Source organism: Somniosus microcephalus, chromosome 7, assembly GCF_052327205.1.
Source record: "Somniosus microcephalus isolate GS21.2 chromosome 7, FLI_Smic_1.0, whole genome shotgun sequence".
In the NCBI taxonomy this organism is placed as follows: Eukaryota; Metazoa; Chordata; class Chondrichthyes; order Squaliformes; family Somniosidae; genus Somniosus; species Somniosus microcephalus.
The window spans coordinates 269,017,635-269,039,529 of record NC_140993.1 but is presented as its reverse complement, the minus strand read 5'-3'; the positions used below and the strand labels follow the sequence as shown (position 1 = coordinate 269,039,529).

General features: G+C 46.1%; 1 pseudogene; it reads left to right on the top strand.

Annotated features, from left to right (window-relative positions):
* Nucleotides 1–365: 365 nt before the first annotated feature.
* LOC147115326 (putative G protein-coupled receptor 141 pseudogene) lies at nucleotides 366–10,455 on the top strand (annotated as a pseudogene).
* Nucleotides 10,456–21,895: the final 11,440 nt, after the last annotated feature.

The window sequence follows — 21,895 nt, the reverse complement described above, 5'->3', positions numbered from 1 at the left end:
TCACGACTAAAGTAATAATTTTGTACAAAAACATACCCAGCTTTTAAACAGATTAATTAAAACAAACAATAACTATACTTGTTTTCTAGTAAAGTTAGAGTACAAAGATAAAATACCAGGAGAGCTGTACCTCAGTAGGTCAATGCACTGTGTACACGTGATCCAAGCTTCATTAGCTGACCTCAATGAAATTGGTGATGGGGGGTGGGGTGGGAAGATAGGGGTCTGCAACAATTGGCTTCAGCATCCCTAGGCTAGGGAGAGGGGGGAAATGCCCCTCCTTGCTACAAATGTGCATGTGTAGATGGCAGGCTGCCTCTCATGATGAATAGGCTGTTACCAGTGATTGTCCAGTCTCAAACGTGATGGATGGCTGGATTGTTGAAGCCTCAGAAGGTTACGGATACTGGAGTCCAGTGTGAGTCATCACCTCTAGATCCCGTTCAACTAACGGGAAGACCATTGGACCTGGGGTATGGATACATTTCACCAGGCCAGGCCAAGCTCCACTTCTTCCTAGCCCTGTACCCAACCCTCACTCATCCTTTCATATCCAACTTCTCTGGCTAGCAGAAGTTTGGGTTCCCCAAGTCTGACTCTAAATTTTTGTTGGAGGTGAGAGGAAAAGGGAGAGTGAAACACAGAAAAAGTTAAATATTTAAAAAAAGGAAGTGTGCGAGAGGCATACAAAGTGGGAAAAATACAGAAAGAAAGAGAGAATGACATACTTAGAGAAAGAGAAAGATGGAGAGAGCGCAAAAGAGAGATAAAGACAGAGAAAGAGAGAAATACAGGGCCTGCACACTTTGAAAATCTGCTCTCACTCTGTGAAATGTGTTCAAGCACTCAATAAACTAATTAGATAAAACTTTATTTCAACTAATTCTAATAAGTTTTCTGATTCATTGACAAATAATATTTTCTTTGGTGCGAGTTAGGACTGGGACAGCAGAGTTTTGGATGACCTCAAGTTTACAGAGGTTAGAATGTGAGAGGCCGGCCAGGAGTGCATTGGAATAGTCTAGTCTAGCGGTAACAAAGGCATGGATGAGGGTTTCAGCAGCAGATGAGCTGAGGCGGGTGATGTTACAGAGGTGGGAATAGACGTTCTTAGTGATGGTGCGGATATGTGGTCGGAAGCTCATCTCGGGGTCAAATATGACACCAAGGTTGTGAACAGTCTGGTTCAGCCTCAGACAGTTCCCAGGGAGAGGGATGGAGTCAGTGGCTAGGGAACTGAGTTTGTGACAAGGACCAAAGGCAATGGCTATGGTCTTCCCAATATTTAGTTGGAGGAAATTTCTGCTCATCCAGTACTGGAGCAGTCTGACAATATGGAGACAGTGGAGGGGTCGAGAGAGGTGGTGGTGAGGTAGAGCTGAATGTCATCAGCGTACATGTGGAAACTGATGCAAAACAAACAAGGTGTGAATGAAGGAAGGAAAAGATGGAAATTATCCACGAGGAGCAATGGAATGAGCTACAAGGTAGTGAAAGAGCAGAAGGTGTGGACAATTTTGGAAAGGTTATGGAATAAACCTTTACAATTTTATGTCTTAACTCTGAAACAACTTACAAATCACCTTTGTAAGGTGCCAGCTTGCCTCGGGACATAGGAGACAGAGTGGGGGTAAATGGTAGGTACTTGATTAGCAGGATGTGACAAGTGGTGTTTCTCAGGGATCTGTTCTGAGGCCTTAAACTTTCACCATATTTATTAATGACTTGGATGAAGGAATAGAGAGTTGTATATACATGTTTGCAGATGACACTAGTTAAGAGGAACAGTAAATAATGCAGAGGGGAGCAGGAAATTGCAAAGGGACATAGGCAGATTAAGTGAGTGGACAAAACTGTGGCAAATAGAGTTCAATGTGGTGAAATGTGAGGCAATCCACTTCGGACCCAAAGTAAGTTTCTAAATGATGAGAAATTAGGAACTGTGGAGGGGCAAAGAGATTTGGGAGGCCAAGTACCCAAATCGTCACAAGCTAATAGACAGGTACAAAAAAGGGGGGAGGGGTCAGGTGAGGGGAAATTTAGAAATCTAAAGAGAAAGGTCAAGGCAATAGAGCAGTGTAGCGATTTGGGTAAAAATAAGCAGAGTGTGACAGGAAGGGACAGAGAGTTTAACGGTAATAGTGCAGCAGAGAATAAGGTCAAAGCAGGGAATAATGGTAAAAAAATTTAAATTAAAGGCTCTTTATCTGAATGCACGAAGCATTTCTCAGCAAGATAGACGAACTAATGACACAAATAAAGATAAATGGGTTTGATCTAATAGCCATTACAGAGACAGGGGGCTCAATTTGAATAGCCCTGAGGAGGCGGGTTTAGAGGCGGGTCTGTAGCGAAAATCAGAAAAAATGGCTTCAGACTGCCAACCCGCCTCCATCCCGCCCCCACCCAATTTTCGTGAGTGTCTGTTTATCCGCTCCCAAACTGACCTGCCTGGAACCGGTGAGATAGGTAGTTAATAGGAGATAGGTGCTAATCCTATTTTGAGGGTGGTTTCCCGTTTCCTGTTTCTAGCTCCTGTTTCCCAACTTGTCAGAAACTGGCCAGGTTCAAGGAGATGAGTTGCTGGAGGACATGATTTGTATGCATTGGTGGAGCACTTTAAAAGTGCCCCTAAAACATGGCTGACATTCAAATGCAACAACTTTGCAGTTGTAGGTATGGGATAAGATTTTGCACATCTACTGACCTTGTGACTGTTCAAGCTGACACCCATCTGCAGTGTGACCTGAATGGAATAATTTCAGGCCACTTTGACTGTGCGCTTGCAAGCTTGTTGCCTCCAATGAAATCTATAGCAAGGGGATGGGAAAAATATATGTCCTCTCATCCTGGTCCTCATAATCGGAGGAGCAACAGCCGCGTTGCTGAGCGAAGATCTTCCTGGGAAGAGGAGGAGGAGGACGAGGGGTGCCTTGCATGCCCTGTTGTGACCAATGCAGCATACCTCCACTTCACTGCTGCCCATCAAGCAGGGTATGCACACTGCCATGCCACATTAGCATAAGCTTACTCTTCAACCATAGGTGGCTACCATATGGCTCTGTAATTGCAAGCGACATTTGTCCAACGTCATACATCATCTCAGCTATACCCTGTTATTTCCTATCACTTTCACCATCAGCATTACAAAAGCAAGTCGCCCTGAGTACTTGATGTTTCGAAAAGACAGGCAGAATGGAAAAGGAGGGAGAGTAACCCTGATAATAAAGGATAACAGAAGGACAGTTGCAAAAAAGGATATTGGCTCGGAAGATCAGGAAGTAGAATCAGTATGGGTGGAGATAAGGAATAACAAGGGGCAGAAAACACTGGTAGGAGCAGTATATGGGCCCCCTAACAGTAGCTATACCGTTGGACAGAATATTAATCAAGAAATAGTAGGAGCTTGCAACAAAAGTAATGCAATAATCTTGGGGGACTTTAATCTTCATATAGACTGGACAAATCAAATTGGCAAAGGTAATCTGGAAGACGAATTCATGGAATGCATTCAGGACAGTTTCCTGGAACAATATGTCTTGGAACCAACAAGGAAACATGTTATTTTAGATCTTTTATTGTGTAATGAGACAGGGTTAATTAGCAATCTCATAGTAAAGGATCCTCTGGGGCAGAGTGATCATAGTATGATAGAATTTCACCTTAATTTTGAGAGTGACTTACCTAAGTCTGAAACTAGAGTCTTAAACTTAAATAAAGCCAATTACATAGGTATGAGGTGCGAGTTGGCTAAGGTGGATTGGGAAAATAGATTAAAAGTTATGGTGGTAGATAAGCAGTGGCTAGCAGTTAAAGAAATATTTCATAATTCTCAACAAAAATACATTCCATTGAGAAACAAAAACTCCACGGGAAAAGTGATCCAACTGTGGCTAACTAAGGATAGCATTAGAGTGAAAGAAGAAGCTTGTAATGTTGCAAAGAATAATAGTAAGCCTGAGGATTGGGAGAGTTTCAGAAACCAGCAAAGGTTGACCAAAAAATTGATAAAAAGGGAAAAAATAGAATATGAGAGAAAACTAGCAAGAAATATGAAAGCAGATTGTAAGAGCTTCTACAAGTATGTAAAAAGGAAGAGAGCAGCAAAAGTAAACATTGCTCCTTTAGAGGCTGAGACAGGAGAAATTATTATGGGGAATAAGGAAATGACAGAAAAGTTAAACAAATATTTTGTATCTGTCTTCACAGTAGAAGACACAAAAAGCATACAAAAAATGGTGGGGAACCAAGGGTCTAATGAGGGTGAGGAACTTAACGTAATTAATATAAGTAGAGAAAAAGTACTAGAGAAACTAATGGGACTAAAAGCCAACAAATCCCCTGGATCTGACGGCCTACATCCTAGGGTTCTAAAAGAGGTGGCTGAAGAGATAGTGGATGCATTGGTTTTGATCTTCCAAAATTCCCGAGATTCTAGAATGGTCCCAATGGATTGGAAGGTCGTAAATATAACACTGCTATTCAAGAAAGGAGGGGGAAAAAAACAGGGAACTACAGGCCAGTTAGCCTGACATCAGTCGTCGGAAAATGCTGCAATCCATTGTTAAGGAAGTGGTAACAGGGCACTTAGAAAATCATAACATGATTAGGTAGAGTCAACATAGTTTTATGAAGGGGAAATCATGTTTTACAACTTTATTAGAGTTTTTTGAGGATGTAGATAAAGGGGAACCAGTGGATGTAGTATATTTGGATTTCCAAAAGGCATTCGATAAGGTGCCACATAAAAGGTTAGGGCTCATGGGGTTGGGGGTAATATAGTAGCATGGATAGAGGATTGGTTAATGGACAGAAAACAGAGAGCAGGGATAAACAGATCTTTTTCAGGTTGGCAGGCTGTAACTAGTGGGGTGCTGCAAGGATCAGTGTTGGGGCTTCAGCTATTTACAATCTATATTAATGACCTAGATGAAGGGACCAAATGTAATGTATCCAAACTTGCTAATGATTCAAAGCTAGGTGGGACAGTAAGCTGTGAGGAGAACAGAGTCTGCAAAGGGATTTAGATAGACTAAGTGAGTGGGCAGTAAGGTGGCAGATGGAGTATAATGTAGGGGAAAGTGAGGTTATTCATTTTGGTAGGAAGAATAGAAAAACAGAACATTTTTTACATGGTGAGAAACTTTCAAATGTTGGTGTGCAGAGAGATTTGGGTGTCCTCGTGCAAGAAACACAGAAAGCTAGCATGCAGGTGCAGCAAACAATAAGGAACGCAAATGGCATATTGGCCTTTATTGCAAGGGGGTTTGAGTATAAGAGTAAGGAAGTCTTGCTACAATTGTACAGGGCCGCTGGAGTACTGTGTGCAGTTTTGGTCTCCTTATATAAAGAAGGATATACTTGCCTTGGAGGCAGTGCAATAAAGGTTCACTAGATTGATTCCTGGGATGAAAGGGCTGTCCTATGATGAAAGATTATGTAGAATGGGCCTATACTCTCTGGAGTTTAGAAGAATGAGAGATGATCTCATTGAAACATACAAGATTCTGAAGAGGATTGACAGGGTAGATGCTGAGGGGTTGTTTCCCCTACTGGAGTGTCTAGAACTAGGGGACAGAGAGCTGGATTTTACCAATGGGAAGCTTTTGGAGGCGGGACTCCCACTTATTGGGTTTCAGTCCCGCCTCCCTCAACTTCTGGCCAACCCACGCTATTTTCCCTTGATTGACCTTGTTAAGCCTGCCCAGTGGGCTTAGCAGGCCAATTAAGGGAAAGCCGGTTACAGAGAACGTCAACGTATGACCTTTCATCTGTCAAAAATTTTTGACAGATGAATTGTCATTGTTTGACAGCTCTGTGAAGCTGTCAAGCACTGACATTCTCTGTATTTTGATGAGTTCTTGAATACAAAAACTCATCAAACCTTTTTTTTGCAGAAATTAGATGGTTGTTGCATTGGAGAATGCAACGGCCATCTGTCATCTCTGTCGCGGAGGTGCGAGACTCTCCGCATACACACCGACAAAGATAAGTACACTTTTTCTAACACTTTCCACTTACCTCAGATACTCACCTCTCCACACTTGCACCTATTACTTACCTTCACAACGCACTTTTGCACCCCTCAGACCCATTACTTGCCTCGGTGACCCTGGCTGGATTTGGAGCCTTCGGGAAGCCCGCACTTGTGTGGGCAAAATGAGGATAATCCTCTTATCTGCCTGTTAACTACCTGGCAAGATGGCATGGAGGCGGGTTGGGCACCCGCCCCCAAATTCTGCCATTTTCTCGGCAGTCCTGCCTCCAAACCCGCCTCCCCAAGGCTGGCAAAATCCAGCCCATAGCCTCAGGATAAGAGGTAGGCCATTTAAGACCGAAATGAGGAGGAACTTCTTCACTCAGAGGGTTGTGAATCTTTGGAATTCTCTGCCCCAGGGGGCTGTGAATGCTGAGGCTTTGAGTATATTCAAGGCTGAGATAGATAGATTTTTGGACTCTAGGGGAATCAAGGGATATGGAGATCGGGTGGGAAAGTGGAGTTGAGGTCGATGATCAGCCATGATCTTATTGAATGCAGAGGAGGCTCGAGGGGCCGTACGGCCTACTCCTGCTCTTATTTCTTATGTTCTCATGTTCTTAAAAAGCAATCAAACAGGCTAATGGAATGTTGACCTTTATTTTAAGGGGGCTGGAATACAAAGGGGAGGAAGTTATGCTTCAGTTGTATCAAGCCTTGGTCAGACCCCATCTGGTGTACTGCTTTCAGTTCTGGAGGGGGTGTAGCACTGGTTCACCAGAATGATACTGGGGCTTAAGGGGACAAATTATGATGACAGGTTGCATAAACTCGGCTTGTGTTCCCTTAAGTATAGGAGACTGAGGGGTGATCTGATTGAGGTGTTTAAAATGTTAAAAAGGATTTGATAGGATAGATATGGAGAAACTATTTCCTCTTGTGGGGAATCAAGAACAAGGGGACATAATCTTAAAGTTAGAGACAGGCCATTCAAGAGCAAATTCAGGAGGCAGTTTTTCCACAAAATGGGTAGTAGAAATCTGGAACTCTCCAAAAGGCTGTGGATACTGGGTTAATTGGAACTTTCAAGACTGAGAGATAGATCTTTGTTGAGTAAGGGCACCAAGGGATAAGGAGCAATGGCAGGAAATGGAGTTGAGGTACAGATCAGTCATGATCTAACTGAGTGGTAGCTCGGTAGGCTGAATGGCCTACTCCTGTTCCTATGTTTCCTATGTTCCTCTTGTCGTACTGTGTAAGTAGCTGCTTATGAATGATCTTTAGCAGACAACTTTGAGAAGCTTACAAAACACACAAAATTTACCAGCTAGTTGGTTGACACATTGACATATGGCCAAAATGCTCCCAGGAAATCAAACAAGAGGATGGCCCGTATTTTCCGATCTGGAAAAATCTACGCCCTCACCTGAGGGATCCCGGGACGCACATGCTTCCGCTCCTGGGCCTCTCCAAACTTGAAGTGTGCAGGGCTCATGTATCCCAGGGGCGCATGTAGTTCGCAGCGTCCCTGGGATCACATGGGCCATGGGGAGCCAATCACAGAAGGGAATCTCCCTTCATATATTTGACAGGAAGACTCGTCAAATATATGAATGGAGATCACCCCAAAAACATAGTAAAACTTTAAAACATCACATTTTTAAAATGACTTGAAATTACAGTCAATTAAGTATTTTAAACAAAAATTTAATTTTTTGAAAAAATCATTAAAGTTTTTTACGGGGCTAAAAATAAACTTACCTTTTTTTAAAGTATTTTTAAATGATAAATCTGTGGAATTTTTTTTTTTTTTTTTACTTTTTTCAACTCTTATCCAGGCGTAAGAATTGTAAGGGTTTTCTGCGGGCGGAGGGTCTCCAAAAAGCGGAACTCTCCACCCGCCGAGGCTCTTCTCCAGGGCAGCCGGAGGATCTGTCAAGAGCATTCTTGACAGATCGGAAATGCCGGTTTTCAGCGCATGACTGAAACCAGCATTTCCGATGTCCCTACGGGTGAATAATTTATTATTATTTATTACTGTTGTTTTATTTATTATTACTGTATTTCTATTAGTATTTCTATTAGTATTTTTATCATTGTTATGCCATATTTATTCCAATGTTGGGAGGACTCGTAAAAATCAACATTTCATTGTGCAGTACACACGTCTGCTGCATATATGACAAATAAAATTGAATTGAATTGAATTGAATTGAAGTGCAAAATACCATTCTGATGTTGCTTTTTCTCCTTTTTAAATACTAAAAATAAACCAGCACAAATTTCCCAAATTGTGACATTCACCTCTGAGCCAGAAGGTTATGGGTTAAGCCCCACACCAGGACTTGAGCACATAATCTATGCTGAAACTCCGGGTCAGTACCCTGGGAATGCTGAGTTGTCATTCAATGAGGTGCTAAATGCAAAGCCTGTCTGCTTGTTCCATTCGTTCAGGTGGATGGCAAGGATCCCGTTACACTAATCAGAGAAGAGCAGGGAGTGATCCCAGCTTCAACACAACCAAAAAGACTAACTGGCCATTCAAAACAAATGCAGAAAATGCTGGAAGCATACAGTAGGGTCATCAGCTATGGAGAGAACAGACAAGTTAACGTTTCAGATGCTAACTTATGTTTTCATCACAGATGTTGACCAACCTGCTGAGTGTTTCCAGCATTTGCAGTTTTATTATTTTTATTTTTAATGGGTTATTCATCTCTGCTGTTTGTAAGATCTTACTTTGCACAAAATAGCTGCTGGATGTGCCTACATAACAGTCACTGCATTGCAATGTAATCTATTGTACGTAGAATGATTTGAGATGTTCCCGAAAGATGTGTTCAGGTATTACGATTAGGTTGTGAGGTTGTGGTGGTGGTGGTGGTGGATAAAACCTGTATTTAACGCTATACATTTGGGTTAAGACTGAGAACTTTCCTTGGTATAAAAAAGTATATTGTCTGTGAATGTATAATTATATTGATAACTTAAGAACTTTTGTTTTAATGAAGGCTGGATGACAAACTAAATTCATCAGAAATGAAAGAACAACCTGCAATGCTTAATCAAGGCCCTTACAACTCTTCAGACTGTAATCAAACACAAAGCTGTTTACTTGAAGAGCACAAGCCTGCTTTAATAGCACTGTACGCTTTTGTGTTTGTGGGAGGAGTTATTGGAGCCAGCGTTATGATACATCGGATACTGAAGAGTGACAAGAATTCAATGACACCTATTATTATTATAAATCTCACAGTAACGCATGTGATTTTTCTTATAACGGTGCCATTTCGTATTTCTTATTATGCAATTAAAAATTGGAAGTTTGGGTTTTCTTTCTGCAAGCTGGTCAGTGCTGTTGTACATTTTCACATATACTTAACTTTTGTATTTTATGTGATCATCATCATCACAAGATTTATTAATGTCTTTCAAAAGAGGCCGAATCCAAGGGTTCACAGACCATGGCATGCTTTATTGCTCTGTGCAGCACTGTGGCTTGTGGTGACTCTGGTTATTTTCCCAACATTTCTATCACATTATGGTGTTCACCAGGAATATGATACAAATCAGTGTTTTAATTTTGTGACTGAAATTTCATCAGCACCTGTGCGGATAGTCAACTACATTTTAATTTGTACAACAATATCTACAATTGTCATCTTGCTTATCTGCCAGATAAGCATAATGTTCAACTTGGCTATCAAGCATGGCTCGCAGATGTGTGCGCATCAAGACTTTCGTGCCCAACTAAAGACACTGACTTTCATATTGATAATGCTTGTGTTTTTTGTTCCATATCTTGGATTCAGAGTACATTACATCAACAGACATTGTGCCATTTCATCAAATATGTGCTCATTTAATGAAATAGGTTTATCCATAACAGGAATGAGTTGTTTTGATTCATTAATTTTTTGGATATGGTATTCCTTTTAAAAATTTAGCAAGTGATTAGCCACTTGTTCGTTAAGATTATAAACTGCATGTATTTATTTGAAGCGCTTCTTTTGGGCAAGTTGCACTTTCCATACTTTCATATAATGAACTTTTTTATATAACAATTTTAGCAACACACATCTGCTAATTGCCTTGCTGTTTCCATTATTTATGGGGCCTAGGTAGGTTCTAACAGTAAATTGCTATTGGAGGTATTAATTTGGGATCGAGGGCAGTTGAAAATTAAAAAACCAAAAGGAAGGCCATTAACATTTCAAATCCCTAGAGCAACATCTTTGTCAAAGGTTAAACACACCTGCTTTGACTCACTTAGTTGTCACAGATGTGATTTTAATATTGCAGTCTGTTCTATCCTCTCTGCTGGAAAAGTTGGATTTGATTTGTTGATGGAAGAGTTCATACATGTACTTCTACATTCCCATTGAAAATAAATGAAAACCATCCTACCTGAAGCTAGATGAATGTGGCATTTTCCAAAGAAGCATATTATAATAATGGATTCTGATGCAAATTTTCAACCTTGTACAGTATTAACATAATGTTTTATCTTCTATAATTGTTCAGTGTTTCATGTAATACATTCTTTTGGAACAAAACAATTTATTTTTAGGCATTTTGTTATAGGACACAATGCACCAACCAGTGCTGACAAAGTGATAAAAATCCAGAGTGGCACAGGAAATTTGCACATTGCAGAGATAGGGAGCAACTATGTAAAGTCCAGTTTACCAGTTGTAGTTAGTGGAACTTTTTAATAGTAAAACAGAATTACACCTTTATCATTGAAGGATGATCAGAGATTTGTAACGTGGGCGGGTTAGTGGAAAGTTATAGAAATGCTAGAATTCCTTCCAAGTAGAGAGAAATGGAAGAGCAGATGGTAACAAGCTTTCTGCTTCATGCCCACCATGGAGTGATCTGCATGCTATCATTCCATGCTAATCTGGGTAGCCAAATGACAAAAGCAGTTTGGGAGACTATTACTGCCCTAACTTTTACTATTGTTTAAGGCACTTGTAATTCCACAGAAACACTGGGGGGAATTTTTCAGGGAGTCAGCGGGCACATTTGGTGGCGGGTCAGGTGGGAATTTTTTTTTTGACAGCAGGTAGGGAACACTAGTTTCCCAGATGTCAGGTCTGCCATCGCTGAACAGACCCAACACCAAGCAGCGGGGAAGGCAATTTAGATGATTAAGAGCTTGTTAACAGGCAGTTAAAAATTGTTTGGAGCTCACCTTTAGATTTTAAGGCCTAGAAATTAGGTTTGCCTCCGCCAGGGCTTTTGCGCCCGAAATTTTGCGCCCGCGATAATTGCCGCTGCGCCCGCCAAAAATTCAGCTGCCCCGCGCCCAGACGGCTGCGGGCGCTAATGGAGGGTTTCAGCGCCTCGCTATGGGCGCTGAATGCAGGTTTGCGGCGCTAATCCCCCGCTGCGGGAGGAGGAGTCCGGGGAGGGAGGTGCAGGCAGGCGGCCACCGGGAAAGCGGCCGGCCGCCGCTCCACCTTAATGCGCCGGCGCTACGTGCTGCAACATCCCGTTGAACAATCGTTGGTTGCGGCTGCCACGGGCGAGGCGGCCGCGTTACCACGGCAACCGGGACGCTGCGCACACCGATGACGTCATCGGTGCCGGCGCAGCGCTACCGGCTAACGCCGATGGTAGGGCCCAACGCAATTTTGATCGCGGCTATAATTCCGGCGCAAGGCCCTCTAACGCCTCTAATTGGGCGCTAACCCCACCAAATTTCTAGGCCTAAGAGTTCACCCAGGGCTTCCCTGCTGCTCGGGGATCACGTCACATAAGTAGGTCAGGAGTTGTGTCAGCATGGGATGATTTCTTAACTTGACAGCTGCAAATGTTCTACAAAAGCTCCCATTTCATAGCTGTTCACTTTCCAAGGTTAGAAGCTGTTGCACACTGCATTTAGAAGACAGATTGAGCTTTATGCAGCTTGGAGCAAACTCTGTATCCAGTGTCACCTCATTGGAACAACCTCTCTCACCATTGACAGATCGCTTCTGTCATCTCAAATTCACCTGCCATTTATTCCATCAGCATCAGTGCCCTTGAAACTATCTCACCTTGGTCCTCACAATCCCATCACGATCAGCCCCAACACCAGCAGCACCAGGCACACCAGCAGCACCAGCAATAACACCAACCTTCTCCACAATCAACTGATGCTGCACAGGACACAGGGCATCAACACCCGACCACATTGCTGCCCGGGACACCAGGGATGGCCTCACCATAGCCAGATTTACTTCACTTGAGGCTGTACGCCCTGACTGCCACATGATGTGCCAGGTTGGCACCACCCCACAACAACATCATAAAGCATCCCTACAAAGCCCAAGCCATTCCTTCCACACTCATCGCCATTGTGGGGGGTACCATTATGTCTCATCGTTCACTGCTACTCACTAAGTCACTTCCAAAGGTGCACACAAAGTGTTGAAAATAAAGATTTCAATGTTTGACAGCACATTAACAGAAACTTCACATGAACATTGGCTAAAACACCCAAGTGCCGACCCTTGTGTGTTGTTACTTGGTATGATTGCACTAGGATGAGGTTGAGTGTGAGGGATGGCTAGTGAGATAGGGAAGTGATAATGTAGAGAGGGATGGGTGGAGGTGCAAGGTAAGTTGGTGTGAGTAAGGATGTGCAGGAGTAGGGTAAGGAAAGTAGAGTGATGAGTATGTGATGAGTGGCACAGCAGGATGAGTGTGGCTTTGCAGTAACGTTTTGTGATCTACTGAAATCATTGAAAGGTTTGCGCCACTGCAGGCTGGTCCTCCTAATGACATCTCTGCTTGTGTCCCCCTGTGCAATGTGCAACCAGGCTGTGTTGATCTTATGCTTATGGAGGGAGTCATGGGAGAGCCTGATGCAGCCGTGCATCTTTGTGTAGTGCTTGTCAGTGTTTGCAGCACCTCAATGCTGTAGAACACTGACAGCACCACTGTCAAAATCAATTTGCGCATGGTCCCTTTAAGGAAACAGGCTGATGATGCATCAAGTGACGTCATCAGACCTGCTTCCTTCAGTTAGCCGGGAAATGCATTGGGCGGGCTTAACAAGCCCAACCAGCGTAAGATCACTTTGGACAGTGGGCTGGAGCCAGCAGCGGTGTTGCACCCCTGAAGGGATTCGCAAAATTTCATATGTTCCCCCCCGAAGATTAATTGGAGTTATTAAAGAAACCTTGGAGTGACTGTGTTTTATAAATCCAGGGCCTCTCAAAATGGCTGCGGTCAGACACATAGCCAAAGGGCCTGCGGCATCCATATGGATTTTCTGATAGCTTCACAGACTGCATGTTTAATTTGAACAATGCAGTGAGGCAAGCTCAGTTGTATTCATGCCCTGAGGCAGGTTATCAATTGTTTGCCTACACAATCTAAGTTCGGGCGGAGATAGTCCCAGTTGCTTGAGGAACATTCAGAACAATTGAGGAACATTCAGAACAATTAAGGACATTCAGAAAACAATGGAAAGGCAGTTGTGGTACTGATCGGTGCCATCAACGTAAATGGGCCAAAATCAAGGTCCTCTTGTCTTCCCAAATTGGACAATGGAACGGACTGATGAGGCGCGATAATGACCCATTGCCGAGAGGATATAACTGGGGCGGCCCAGCACCTCTCTCTCTCTCTCTTCGCCTCGGCCCAGTGTCCTGTTTGTCTGCTAGCAACCAAGAAGGAAAACCATCTAGAAAGCATCGCAAGCACATTTCGACGGCAGCAGCAGGCCACAAGGGCCAGGCCTTTTCATCTGTTTCACCGGTGAGCATTATCTTTCTGGCCGTCACAAGACAACCTAGCTAGGTGTAAGGGTGGGAGTTAAAGGGGTATTACAAAATTGTGATTTTAGAATATTTCCCTCGCTGTGTCCGTTTCTCCTCCCGTTAAGTGTAAAACTGTATTGCATCCATAGCGATTTCTTTTATCTTCTGTATAATACTGTTTTTCTTGTAGTGTTAGCTTTTCTAATTAATAAACATTGGTTTTCCTTGCACCAATCCACTGGTCTGTTCGTTTGTCCTTGTTACCACTCGATAAGTCCTGAGCTCAGAATCAGGAAGGGGAAAGCGATTCGCAATCGCACAGCGGGCAGGGCAGCTCAGGAAAACATAACTGGCTGACCTACAATAAGCCCCTGGAACAAAACCCCCTACAGAAATGGCGAGCCAGGTAGGAGGTCAGGCGAAAGTGTGCAACAAGGCAGACAGTGGTGTGGAGGAGGAATCCGCAATGGAGGAAAGGTTGTCTACCTATGTGTGCGGCAAGGTAAATATCGCGAAAAAGTGGGTGAGCGATATGTTAAAAGCCGAGCGTCCCCTAGAGGCAGCCGCCCAGTGGACGGCTAGTAAAGAGCGCCGCAAGGGCATTGAAAAAGCGGTATGGCTTATGTGTTATAAAAAGCAGGTTCTGATACTGGACCAAGCAGTGGCCAGTAAGGAAACTAAAATAAGGCATTTGTCCCGGGAGCTGCAGGAAAAGGTTGCAGTGGAAGGGAAGGTGCTAGTGGCCCTGGAGGCTGTAAGCCAGGAGAGGGCAGCGATGGTCCGGGACCATCGGGGGAAGGTAGAGCACATGGAAAGCCAGGCCGCTGAAGTGCAGCGTGAGCACCAGGCCAGGGTAGAAAGGCTGGAAGGCAAGATAGCTGAGCTGGAGGGGAGCGCTAGGTTCAGGGCAGAACACGTAGAATATCAGGCAAGAGAATCCAGGGAGAAAGACAGGAGATTAAAGACGGAGATTGGCCGCCTCACGGGGGAACTGAAGGCACAGGAGGAAAAGGTAGGCGCAGTAAAGGCAGCATATAAGCTGGCCTGCGCCCAGGGGTTTGAAGACGCAGATCATGGCCCCTGCAGGCAAGAAATAGAAAGCTTGAGCATGGCTTTAGCGAGGGCGAAGGGCATGATATGCCTCATTAGCCCGAAGGCAGGCCAGTCGGATTTTACCGGCAACCCAAGCAGGGAAGTCCCACAGGCAGCTCCCAGAACGACACTGGTTAGGGAACCAGAGGTTTCACGGCCACCACCCATAGCCCCGAGTTTTCAGGAGGTCTGGCAGCAAGGGGGGGTGAAGGATGAAGCATTAGGGGAGACCCAGCAAGCCCTGGTAGAGAGACTGGGTCCGGGACCAGTGTACCCCCTCCGACAACGGAGGTATGGCCCGCCCGCCGATGGCGAGGACCTAGGGGCCATGCAGAACCAGTTTGTAGTGCCGCATGGCACCCAACAGCTCAGGGCCATGGTTAGCCATATCCCTAAGCTTACAGTGAAGGGAGACCCCTCTCTACACTTCTGTGAGATAGAGCAGGCAGCGTGCGTTAATGACTGCGATGAAGCAGAACAAACAAAAATGCTGCTGTTTTCTCTGGGTAGTGGCCTCCTCCAAACCTTATCAGATGAGTGCAAAAGGGGGCAGAAGGATTACGAGGAGTTAAGGGATGAGATATTGGAGGCCATGGGACTAAATGACAGGAGTCCGTTCGCCCGGGTGGAAAAAACGGTACAGCTCCCCGGGGAGTCCCCACAGGCGTTTGCAGACAGGCTGTGGCCAGTCTACCGGAGCGCATGCCCGGGAATGCCACTGCGGGCATTCCTGAACAGAGATCAATTGGCCCATTGGCTCCGCTGTCTCACGACAAACTGCCGGCCCCAAATTCGAACTCAAGCTGCGGCCTGGTTTGACCCCCGAAGCCCCCAGACCACCGAAGAAACGGTGATCCGCCAGCTCACAGTAGCGTTTAGAAATATCAGGAGTATCGAGACGCCCCAACCCAAGGGGAAAGTCCACGAGGTTAAACCAGGGGCCCAGCATAAAAGGGAATGGCACCAGGAAGGGAATCGTCCCGCCCAGGCTAAGTTAAACTGCTATGGGTGCGGGAAGGACGGCCACTGGCGCAAAGATTGTAAAAACCCCTGGAAGGACACCAAGGGAAAGAATCCCCCCGCCCCAGCCCAAAAGGCAGCGACGGGGGAGGCAGAGACAGGAATTACCCCCGCTGCCATGGAGTCATTTTTTGAGGCCATGCGATTTTTTATGGCCAGCCAGGGAAAAATAGCAGCTCCCTCAACCCCCTCTGACGAAGCCCCGCAATGACTGGAGCCTGCGCAGCCCGTCTACCTATGGAAGAGAAAAACTGCAGAGGGGCTGCAGCCGCAGGTCACACAGGCAGGACGAGCAGCCTGCGTGAGGGGAGGAGTTGTCCCGTCCACACGGGAGACTCCCCCATTGTTCTGGGACCCAGAAGGGGAGGAGCCGGAGGTCCTAGGTCCTGTCCCTGGTCACAGGAGAGGGGAGGAGCCGGAGGTCCTAGGTCCTGTCCCTGGTCACAGGAGAGGGGAGGAGCCGGAGGTCCTAGGTCCTGTCCCTGGTCACAGGAGAGGGGAGGAGCCGGAGGTCCTAGGTCCTGTCCCTGGTCACAGGAGAGGGGAGGAGCCGGAGGTCCTAGGTCCTGTCCCTGGTCACGGGAGAGGGGGGGAGCCAGCAAGGTTAGGTCCCGCCCCGGTTTTTAGGAAGGAAGCCGAGTCGGAGGACGAAGGTCCCACCCCCGACTGCGGTGAAGGGGAGGAGCCGGAGGTCTTAGGTCTTGCCCCTGAGTACAGCATCAGAGAGGTGGCGTCTGGGGGCGGAGACTCTCGACCTGGTGTCCCAGGTAGCGGAGAGGTGCCTGCCGCTGACCCAGAGCCTAGGGAGGCGGAGCCTGCGGGAGGAAGCCCACAGCCGGCAGTCGTGGGGAAGCCACGGGCTGCAGCCAGGGCCAAAGCTCCAGCCAAGGGTCCGGCCCACAAGGAAGCCTCACATGTGGTGACCCTCAGACGGTCAAATAGGGAACCGCAACCGAGGAAGGTTTGGTCGCCGGCTTCCACAAAAGGGACCCCCCGGAAGAAAACTGCGGGAAGTTTAAACGGTCCACAGCCAGCAGCCACGGGCGGCCAGGGACCAGCAGCTGAGACCGATGTGGGAACGCAGCAGGGGAAGGCCTGCGACGGTCCCCACAGGTTATAAGCTGGCCGTCCGGAGACGGGCGGCGGATGTATATAACTTTAGCAGTTAAGTTTGTGGTTTTAAGTTAGGATGTTTAGGTTAATTATAAGGTGTGGAACCGTAGTGTAATTTTAAGATGGAACCGTTCCAGTGTTGTCTACGTGAGCCGAGGTCGAGGGACCCGCTCACACTTCTCCCGAGCCAGGGAGAAGCCAGAGAACAGGGGTCCCCACTCAACAGCCATAAGCTGCGGGGGACCAGAGACAGGAGGCAGTCCAGCTTCACTGCAGCCAGCAGCAACCTGCGACAGTGCCAGAGATTAGACTGGCCGTCCGGAGACGGGCGACATTTGTATTACAGCTTTGGTGTGAAATAGCTTGCTTTAAGGTGCATTTTAAGTTTTGTTGATATAACTAGTTTTAAGTTTAAGTTTAAAGAGTTTAAGTTTACATGTGTGCCGAATGTTTGTATTTTGGTCCGAGGTCGAGGGACCCGACCATGTCTCCACCTAAGGCAGCAGGTCAGTGAGACCTGGCTGCATGTCCCTTTTAAGTTTTTGCAGGAGATGGGAAAATGAAGCAGCCATGTTCGCCCAGCCCGAGCTGGATATCGAATGAAGATACGGAATGTTGGGGATCACCTCGCCACTGGACGAATCCAGGAGACCCCGCAGCGGTCTTCGGGAAAAACCGGACAGAGTCCGGAGGGATTTGCCTACTCCTCCTACGGGGAGGAGATGGCCCCGGCTGGGTGGGGCACGGCCCCCAACCCAGCACTATCCTGACCGAAGTTCACGTGCGGGAGACCTCACTGTTGAGGAGTCATGATGGGGAAGCGCGGGTGCCTGGTCATAGGGACGCGTTCCCCGGGGGTGGGTGGTGATGGCCCGGGAATGATTGTATAGAGGAGGGGGAGACCCAAGAGTCGCGTGGGTGCGGTCGGGGGAGGGAGGAACTCACCCGGGGGCCCACGGGCAAAGAGGATAAGTGTGGCTGGGAAGGATGAGTGGGTGGCCGGATCAGTGTGGGGCCAGGGAGAGCCGCCACACAGGCACCCATCATTTTCTGCAGCCAGTCGAGGGAAGACGGGAGGGGGAGGGACTGGGAGTCATGAGATCCCATACTCCCCGGTCTCGGTCTGTGTCAAGGTAATTTTAAACGTGAGGGGTACCCCGCCTCCACAAAGGGACAAGGGAACGGTTCGGGGCTGGCGGAGCAGGCTGGTCGGAAAATCCATTCTGCCTGTTTTAAAGTTTAAGACGATCAAAGGGGGGTGGAAGGTACTTTTACTGCCCGGGTGGGAGGAGCAATGCCCACTCGAATTTCGCGACCCATCATCGGCACGTGATGATCGGGGTTTATTTAAGCATGTTGTTTCAAATGTTTAATTTTTTTGTATTTTGTGTTACAGCCCCAAGTTGAGCAGAGGCGTAGGACCCTCTCCGTGCTTGGGATCGTTTTGATTACATTGTGTAACTAAGATTGCAACATTTTGTAATAACTTATGATGTAAAAAAGTGATTGTAAATTTGGTTTACACTGTATAATTTTACAAGAGTGTAGGGGTATGAGACCCCTTATTGAAAACCAAAGTATCTGTAAGATGCCAACCGTACCATGGTTTTTTTCTTGAATTAAAGGGGAATAGACGGGACGGGGATCAGTGGCAGATAGCTATTAAGTAAATACAGGGGATGGTTGTTTGTGGGGGGTCAGAAATTTTGCTCACCTTGAATGGACACTTCAAGCAAGTTTAAGTATCCACAGGGGGGACTGAAGGGATTCGCAAAATTTCATATGTTCCCCCCCTGAAGATTAATCGGAGTTATTAAAGAAACCTTGGAGTGACTGTGTCTTAAAAATCCAGGGCCTCTCAAAATGGCTGCGGTCAGACACATAGCCAAAGGGCCTGCGGCATCCATATGGATTTTCTGATAGCTTCACAGACTGCATGTTTAATTTGAACAATGCAGTGAGGCAAGCTCAGTTGTATTCACGCCCTGAGGCAGGTTATCAATTGTTTGCCTACACAATCTAAGTTCGGGCGGAGATAGTCCCAGTTGCTTGAGGAACATTCAGAACAATTGAGGAACATTCAGAACAATTAAGGACATTCAGAAAACAATGGAAAGGCAGTTGTGGTACTGATCGGTGCCATCAACGTAAATGGGCCAAAATCAAGGTCCTCTTGTCTTCCCAAATTGGACAATGGAACGGACTGATGAGGCGCGATAATGACCCATTGCCGAGAGGATATAACTGGGGCGGCCCAGCACCTCTCTCTCTCTCTCTCTCTTCGCCTCGGCCCAGTGTCCTGTTTGTCTGCTAGCAACCAAGAAGGAAAACCATCTAGAAAGCATCGCAAGCACATTTCGACGGCAGCAGCGGGGCACAAGGGCCAGGCCTTTTCATCTGTTTCACCGGTGAGCATTATCTTTCCGGCCGTCACAAGACAACCTAGCTAGGTGTAAGGGTGGGAGTTAAAGGGGTATTACAAAATTGTGATTTTAGAATTTTTCCCTCGCTGTGTCCGTTTCTCCTCCCGTTAAGTGTAAAACTGTATTGCATCCATAGCGATTTCTTTTATCTTCTGTATAATACTGTTTTTCTTGTAGTGTTAGCTTTTCTAATTAATAAACATTGGTTTTCCTTGCACCAATCCACTGGTCTGTTCGTTTGTCCTTGTTACCACTCGATAAGTCCTGAGCTCAGAATCAGGAAGGGGAAAGCGATTCGCAACCGCACAGCGGGCAGGGCAGCTCAGGAAAACATAACTGGCTGACCTACAATAAGCCCCTGGAACAAAACCCCCTACACCCGCCACTGACTCCAGTCGCACCAGACCTGCTGAGGTAGGGGAAATTGTAGCCAATATTCTATATAGCAATTCATATTGGTAAAGATGCAAAGTATCTGGAATAGGAGAATTTTAAACAAATATGGGAAAGTATTAATTTTTAGAACACTGAGGGCTGGATTTTGATACTCGAGGCGTGATGGGGGCGGGACTACAACTTTTGGGGTTGTAGTCCCGCCTCCATTGAGTTGTGGCCAACCTGTGCGATTTTCACTTGATTGACCTTGTTGAGCCCGCCCAGTAGGCTCAGCAGGCCAATTAAGGGCCACCTGGCCACAGGTGATATCACAGATTGACATTTCATCTGTCAATAGCTTTTGACAGATGAAATATCAGCGTTTGACAGCTCTTTGAAGCTGTCAAACTCTGAGAATCTGTACACTAAGTTAATTCCTTCCTCTCAGGCTGATTTAGAGATCTCTCCAGAACAGAAAGCTGAATGCTGCAACTTTTGACAGCTCGCGCCCATTCTGCTTTCTGTGCCAGTGAGATGAGGGACTCCCGAAACCTGAAGGAAGGAAGGCTGTAAAGGTAAGTAAAGGTAAGTAAAACTTCTTTAAACACTTTACACACACCAAACACACTTACCTTTGCACTCATGCACCCATCACTCAAGGGATATGGGGAGAAAGCAGGGACAGGGTGCTGAATTTGGATGATCAGCCATGATCGCATTGAATGGCAGAGCAGGCTTGAGGGGCCGAATGGCCTACTCCTGCTCCTATCTTCCATGTTTCTCTGTTTCACCTGAACACCGGACATCTCGAACCCTCCAAGCCCTTCAGCCTGACGGTCCGCCTCGCTAACTTGTCGTGGTTTGGAGCCGTCGGGAATCCCACACTTCAGCAATAAAAATAGGGATTAGGCTAAAAACTGCCTGTTAACTACCTTTTAACAGGCAGTTAATTGGCACTAATCCCCTTCCCGCCACGGGGAGGCAGGTCCCAGCACAGGTCGGGTATCCGCCTCCTTTGAAACTGGCATGGAGGCGGGTTGGGGGGCGGGATGGGTTCGTGCCCCCCGATTTCGAGATTTTAATCCCCCACACGCCTCCAATCCCGCCTCCACGGCCCAATGAAAATCCCGCCCTAACACTCCACAACAATGCAACTGATTAGAACTCCCTTGTGCTCTCTTGAATGGCATGAAAGAACTTAAGAACATAAGAAATAGGAACAGGAGTAGGCCATTTGGCCATTCAATAAAATCATGGCTGATCTTCTACCTCATCTCCACTTTCCTGCACTATCCCCATATCCCTTGATTCCCTTAATATCCAAAAATCTATCGATCTCTGTCTTGAATATACTCAACAACTGAGCCTCCACAGCCCTCTGCGGTAGAGAATTCCAAAGATTCATCACCCTTTGAGTGAAGAAATTTCTCCTCATCTCAGTCCTAAATGGCCGACCCCTTATTCTGAGACTGTTCTAGACTCCCCAGCCAGGGGAAACATCCTCCCTGCATCTACCCTGTCAAGCCCTATAAGAATTTTTTATGTTGCAATGAGATCACCTCTCATTCTTCTAAACTTGGGAATATAGGCATAGTCTACTCAATCTGCCGAGTCTACTCAAGACTGCTGAAATGTTCATCCAGTAGACGAGTCTGAGATTGTGATAGATCTTAACACCCAAATAAGTGAAAATGGCTTAAATACAATTAAATGGAATGAATTAGTTCCTCTTTGAGAAGAGCCCAAAGTCATAGCTTTCACCTTGATAGAGTTGAGCTTGTACCCAGACATGGTTAATCCAGACAACAATGGGAAGTGATACAAGGGAGCTGAACATATAACAGGACATCATCCACATGCAGTGAAACTTTAGGGTATAGTTTACAAATGCACAGTCACAGTGTGGAGCCTCCGTCGCTGAGGGTGAATATTAGGAAATCACTTGTGTGGCCACCATGCTATTCCAGGTAAGACTCTGCACTGGACGTCACATTGGAAAAAAATATCCTGTATTTCTAACATCCCTCCCCCCCAATCATGCTCTTACTAAAAAAAATACCTGAATGTTGTTTTCCTTTGCCACCTTTAAATTGTGTCCACTTAATTCTGTGCCTGACAAAGGAACTTTCCTGGATTTAATT